Source organism: Camelina sativa, chromosome 5 (assembly GCF_030686135.1).
Source record: "Camelina sativa cultivar CO46 ecotype springtype chromosome 5, ASM3068613v1".
Classification (NCBI taxonomy): Eukaryota; Viridiplantae; Streptophyta; class Magnoliopsida; order Brassicales; family Brassicaceae; genus Camelina; species Camelina sativa.
This window is the reverse complement of record NC_141884.1, coordinates 21,237,818-21,244,800: the sequence shown is the minus strand read 5'-3', so window position 1 is coordinate 21,244,800 and position 6,983 is coordinate 21,237,818. Positions and strand designations below refer to the sequence as shown.

The 6,983-nt window shown below is 41.5% G+C and overlaps 1 non-coding gene across 1 annotated transcript; it reads left to right on the top strand.

Moving 5' to 3' along the window:
* Positions 1–737: 737 nt before the first annotated feature.
* Positions 738–844, top strand: LOC147944121 (small nucleolar RNA R71). Its single transcript, XR_015558664.1, has one exon. It is a non-coding gene; the product is annotated as a small nucleolar RNA R71 (small nucleolar RNA).
* The last annotated feature ends 6,139 nt before the right edge of the window (positions 845–6,983 follow it).

The window sequence follows — 6,983 nt, the reverse complement described above, 5'->3', positions numbered from 1 at the left end:
GCTTCAAACTTGACATTCAGATTATTGTAAGAACATTCCATCCGCTGACTGAGTTCAGAAAACTTCTTAGCAGTATCCAGAGAACCACTAGCTTGACCTTGAAGAAGTTATTGCATTATGTGCTTCATTTCTTGATCTCGAGCTTGAGTAGGTTGAACTTGTTGAGGTGAAAATCCTGGTGGTGGTCCGGAAGGAGCGTGATAACCTTGCTGGAACTGTTGTTTAGGCACGAATCCTTGATTGTAAGGCACAAAAGGTTTTTGCGGACCCTATTGTTGCTGCTGAGGGGGGTACACATGATCTTGTGGATTAGCAACGTTGTAAGGTAAGACAAATTGGGGTTTGCCTTGTATTGGTTGTAGCCTTTGTTGTATCCACCCCGATTCTAGACATAGCTGATCTCCGCAGTCTGCTCACCCTCTCCAGCTGGAACTTGGAAAGGGTCATCCTCAGATACGAAGTGGATGCTCCTCTGCTGGCTTAGCAAGATACGGTCAAACTTCTCATTGACATTTTTGAGGTCCTTCTTGTACTTCTCCTCAGACCCAACGTCACCGCAAACTGTGCGGTCATAGTCCTCATTGTAGTTGCCATCAGACTGGGCGAGATTATCAACCAATTGCCAACCTTCATCAACATCTTCGTTCATGAAATTACCATTAGAAGCAGTTTCAAGCAGCATGCGGATTTTTGGAAGGACGCCACGGTATAGAGTGCTCAGCAATGACTCGTTGCTGAAACCATGGTGTGGACACTGGCTCTGGTAACCCTTGAAACGATCCCAGGCTTCACAGAATCATTCCGAGTTCTTCTGAGTAAAACCAGAGATGTCATTCCTGAGACGTGCTGTTCTGGCGTTGGAGAAAAACTTGGCCAAGAAGGCTTTCTTGCAGTCGTCCCAAGTGGTGATGGTTCCCTTGGGAATGTTTTTCTCCCATTGATGAGCTTTATCTCCCAGGGAGAATGGGAAGAGACGCAACTTGTAACCATCTTCACTCATGCCGTTGATCTTGGTGAGGCTGCACAGACAGTCGAACTCGTCCAAGTGGTTGAGTGGATCCTCCATAGGCAACTCATGAAACTTGTTCCCTTGGATCATGGTGATCAGATCACTTTTGATTTCGAAGTTGTTGTTCTGCATGGCGGGAGGGACGATTCCAGCACGCTGAGTATGACTCATACTGTATGAGTGTTCGGTGCATCCCCAACACCAATGTTTCGCGGTTGCGGATTTGGTCCATTAGGTTGTTCCATAGTGACTGGTGTGGGATGATCAGTGGAAATACGAGTTTGTCGGGGTCATTACAACCGATTGATGACGTCGATAACAGGAAGAATATTCTGATGCCCTCTTGATCTGGTGTGCATGCAAGGTTGCAATCAACATGTACCTCAGATGCAAAACAAACAAGCAGACAACTAAAGCAAGTCAGTACTCAGAATGATAAGTGTAACAGAACTTAATCTTGCAAAACTTGAAATCTTAAATTTAGCAAAACGAATCCCAAATGGCAAGGGTGCCAAATTGATACTAAGATTTATGTGTTTCCTAGCAGGTTCAATTAACCTTATGTAGTTGTAGTACTTAAGGTGTCAATCCAAATGGGATGTTGCTAGCAATCAAGAAATCACAAGTTAAATCAATTCAAAAAGAGTGTTTGTCTAACAATCCTAGAATGATCCGAGTGCAAAACGGAAATGAGCTACAAAACTTGAAACGAAAATGTATGACAAAAGTAAGCATGAGTAAAAACGTAATCGAGTCTAAGCAAGAATTAAATAGCAAGATGAAAAGCGGTCTCAGGAATGCAATATCAATCAAAAGATAGAAGTCCTAAGGATGGGAGTAATTGATGTCGGTGGGGTATCCTAGTCTACAGAGTGTTTAACATACCACAAGCAAACTATCCCTAAACAATGAACATCATTGGCTTAGCTAATCCAATCTCTTGACAGAAGCTACTCAGACTCAACCACTTCCAAACTAGGTCTCGCTAGAGAAATATGATCAGGCAGGCATGACAAACAAGTTCATTCATGTCAACGAACATCCTAGACAACTAATCTCTTAGGCTAGGAATGTAAGTCTCTGGCACTAGTTGGTCAGACATTTCATCAAACACCTTTTGGATGCGGAAATGTCTAAGATCTAGTTCCAATTGTTTAGAGAGAAACTAATATTTCTAACTCTAGTCCAGATGGGAATCATACAAATCAAAGCTTAAAAACCCTACATCCTAAGATACTCCACCTAATCTATCCCATCCTCAAGAACTCTAACACTACTCAGATCCATAAATCATCATCAAGGAGACAAACTCAGAAAACATTGAATCAAGCATCATTAGATAGATAAAAATGGGAAGAACATCTTTGTAGAAGAAATCAAATGCAAAATCTGAATAAACTCAAAGATATTGGATACAAAGTCTGAGGACGTTTTTGGTGGCTAGGTAAAACCTTAAGGAAAACAAACAAAAACGAGATAAAAGATGTCTTGGGCAAAGACTTAACAAAATGTATATATAGTCCAACATGGAAAGCCCTAAAACATAAAACGACAAGATAGAGCGTCGGTTCGGGAATCGGGTTGTCCAAGTCGAGTGTCGTCAGTCCTGGGAGTGCGTCGGTCGAGCTGGGTCGAGTGGAGGGGTGTTGGCTCGACCCAGGGTGGTGTTGGCTCGACCCAGAGTGGTGTTGGCTCGAGCTGGGTGTATACGCATCCACTAAAACGATGATAACTCTTGAACCACACCTCTGATTGGCTTGAAATAAAGGGTGTTGGAAATATGACTTAATCCCTACAACTTTTATGAAGACGTCGAAGGCTGAATCCCACTCGAGTGGAACGGATCGAATGAGGTGGAGTGGTTGGCGGATCCGGTGGCTCGAGCGAGACGCGTGAGATGGCGGTGTTGACTCGAACGAGGAGGGTCGAGTCGCAAAGGTTTGGCAGCGGCTCGATTAGTGAGTTTGGCAGTGGCTCGATTGGTGAGTTTGGCGGAAGCGACGAGAGTGGCTCGAGCATGTGAGTTCGCCGGAAGCGACGAGAGTGGCTCAAGCGTGTGAGTTCGGCGGAAGCAATGAGAGTGGCTCGAGCGTGTGAGTTCGGCGGAAGCGACGAGAGTGGCTCGACTGGTGGCTCGACCTGTGGCTCGACTGGTAGTTCGACCGGTAGTTCGACTGGTAGTTCGAATGGTAGTTCGACTGGTGCGTTTCCGACATCTCCTAGATACCTGAAATACTGCAAGATGCACAATGTATGCAAGTATGATGCAAGAATTACCTATATATGCAAAGTGTATAAAAGGGGCTAGAAAATGATGCAAAACAACTAATTATCCTAGCCAAATGCATGACAAATACATACTAAGTAGAGGCAAAATATAGACATATCAAATACATTGTATATTAAGCCTAGAAATATGGAGTAGAGACCTTCAAACTATATATAATAAAGGGATTAAAAAAATGAAACACACTTTTATTGAACAAGTGCGTACCCCTAGAATATTTTATTAACAATAACCGAGACATAATAAGCTATGGCATACGTCATAAAGTTTTTAACAACATAAAATGGATACAGCTTTAGTTGTTTGCTTGTTGCATGATTCCATAAATGCAGTCCAACCAATGGCGGACCCAGTAAAGGGTAAGGGAGGTCACTTGACCTGGTGAAATTGTCAAATATAATTTTGTACATAGGAAAATACATAAGTTCCAACAGCACAGTTTGTAATTCTCTCTATGTGTTGACACTCTCAAACCTGATTCGAATCTCCAATGTTACACCATTATTGTTTTTTTTTTTTCAATTCAACTTAAATGCGTATTATTTTTCTTATACATCTGTTATTTTTTAAAAAAAGTTACAGTTTTCTCTGTACCTTTTCTAAAACTGCTTATGAGAATTATTTTTTCTTAGTGTTTATGAAATATCATTACGAAATAAACTTTTTTTTTTTGAACAACATACAAAATAAACTATATGATATTGTTTTATAAATATTTTTGACCTCCCTAGTTTTTTTGTCTGGGTCCGCCACTGAGTCCAACTACCAATCCTGTAAGAATATGATCCAAAAGTAGAGCTACGATGGTTATAGCGAAAAGCAATTTTGGCCAACTGTGTCAGAGATACTAAAGAAGGCAGAAAGGTTCAAGGACTTAATTAAGGAATGAAGAGGATCTCCCAAAATGTATTCTTTTTGGTCACACGATCGTCAACAGGTGTGAAATGGTTAGGGTTTGGGTTTGTCACACGATCGTCGACACATGTGAAACGATCCTAAAAAATCCACTTGTTTGCGAAAAGTATTTTTGGTACTCAAACGCACAATGTAGAAAATGTGGAGATTGAAACTTAATATCAAACGAAAGCATGCATGAGTTTTTAAACCAGAACAAAGTAGAGTACTTATTACAAAGCCATACAACTAAGATAGTTAACCCATAATAACAAAGATAGATAGTAGGATAGAGTTCATAATCAGCAGCGTGGAATAACTAAAGATATATAGAGAGATAGAGATGGACAAAAAATCTCGACACCTTGATCCAAACTGTACTGTCACAACGCTTCCCTTCCCATGGCAAGCTAACACACAAATAGAGATAAGATGAGTCAGTAAGCGCGACACACATCACAAGTTACACAAACAGCAAAACATGAACCAGATAAGAGGAGTTATGGAGAAGCTGGAAAAAAAGGCTTTGAATTAACTTATGAGAGCAATCTTAGGCCCCGAATGGTAAAAGTAGTTCAAGTGTTGCAGATCATGCAGATCATGCTGATAACATGATTTTCTGTAACAACCCGTCCCGTGGACCCTACTAGCCCACTGCTAGCTACCCTAATGGACCGTCCGTGGATCCTGCTAGCTCACTGCTAGCCGCCCCAACGGACCCCAAGCTGGCTCTGCAGGGCATCGATCCTAACCCATCACTGTGGATATCCCAATCCACCAGTAGGTTATTGGTGCGCCAGGCGTTCCTCTAACCCTGGTCCTCACCCTTTAACAACCTTCCCACAGGACAAGTTACCACCAATTGACCTGCAGATCAATTGGTGACAGCTTGTCTTGTGGGAAGGTTGTTAAAGGGTGGGGACCAGGGTTCGAGGAACGCCTGGTGCACCAATAACCTACTGTGGATTTGGATGAATAGTTCCAATTGCCCAGTGAGGGGTTAGGATCGATGCCCTGCAGGGCCAGCTTGGGGTCCGTTTGGGCGGCTAGCAGTGAGGCTAGTGGGGTCCACGGGACAGGTTGTTACATTTTCACCCAGGGTATCAATTCCCTATGCATTTGTAGTTATCAATCCAAATGGTTGTTATGCTAGCAGATAAGATATTATCAGAAGCAAGCAAGTCAAACCAAGCAAAAATTAGGGTTTAAACTAACAATCCTAAAATAATCAAAAGAAAATAAATAAGCAAGAACCACACGACCTAAGCACTCGATGCAAGCATTCGAGTACATGATCGGGTGGAGAGATCGGGTCAAGAAGTCAAGTTTGAACAGCTCGAAGGTGTACACGAAGCTGGTGATCGAGTACCAGTTTGGGTAAGGGATCGAGTTATAGAATAAAGTTAAACAATAAAGACAAGAAAGCTCCTAAGGATGGGGTAATCAACTCCTAAGTGTTCCTGACCAGTATGGATGTCCTACATGCCTCAAGCAAATATTCCCTAGACAATGAATCTCTAAAATCTTGTTAAAACACTCTCGTGATAGAAACAATCAACCTTGATCACTCCCCTACCCAACTTTCGTTGGAGAAACATGACCAAGCAGGCAATACAAACCGATTCATTATTGTCAATAAACTCCTTACACATCTAATCTCTTAGGCTAAGTGAGTAAATTTCTAGCGTTGATTTTTTTAAGCATTTCAACTACATCTCTCAATGGCAAAACACCCTGATCTAATCTCAACCTCTCCGTCTGAAAATAGCATTAAGAACACCAATCTAGAAAGGAATTTATATAACATAAACAATCAAGCTAAGACATCCTAACCGATCAAGAACACATATTTGTCTATCCCATCCCTAGAAACTTTGTTTCACTACTCAGATCTCATTGCAGAAAGCATAAAAACACAAATAAATGAAAATTGCATTGTACTGAAAATAAGATAGAAGTAAAAGAGTACAGAGTCGAAATCTAAAAGAATAGCAAAAGAAATGAAAAACAAATCCTAACAAAGTGGAAAAAGAGTTTGAATCGCTCAGTCTCTCGCTAAGTAGCTCTCACTCTCTGTTCTGAGTGTCTGCGGCGTGCTAGGGCGAGAGGAAGAAGGGGGGGGGGTTTATATATGGAAACCCTTTTAACCTAGCTGCCCAGTCTTGCCCGAGGGTCTGCTCGATGCGGTGCAAGAGGATGAGGTCGGGTTGTTCCTCGGATAGGTCTTCGGGTTGTTCTTCCTGATCTTGGATCTCCTTCGATCAGGTTGAGGTTCAGACTGTTCTTCCTGCTCAATAGCTCCTTCGGGTACATGCTCGGATTTGACCTTGTATTCCCCATTTTAGGCTCTAGAGTACCTGTTTTCATCCAAAATGCACAAATACAAGAATGCAACACCCTAAATGGCCTAAATGCGAATTTCTACAGTTAATGACCTAAAAATGCTAATGTTAGAGTATAAATAATGCAAAATATGGACAAATAAGGGTGTCTAAAACATGTAAATTAGAGAGTTATCACACCCCCAAACTTAAATCTTGCTAGTCCTCTAGCAAGGAAGTTGGAGGATGAGTTTTAAAAATGGGGACTCATAACCTTTTTGTGCTAAGCGAAGGATTCAAGCTATAGTCCTTAAAGATAGTTCAATGGTGCTAAGATCAATCAACATACTAACAAATATTTTTTCTATGCTTATCACCATGCATCGATCTAGTTCAACCTCCAACCAAAAGTAAAGACTTACAATTCCAAAGAACATCTCTTTCACATTCATTAAAATGTTTACCGAATTCT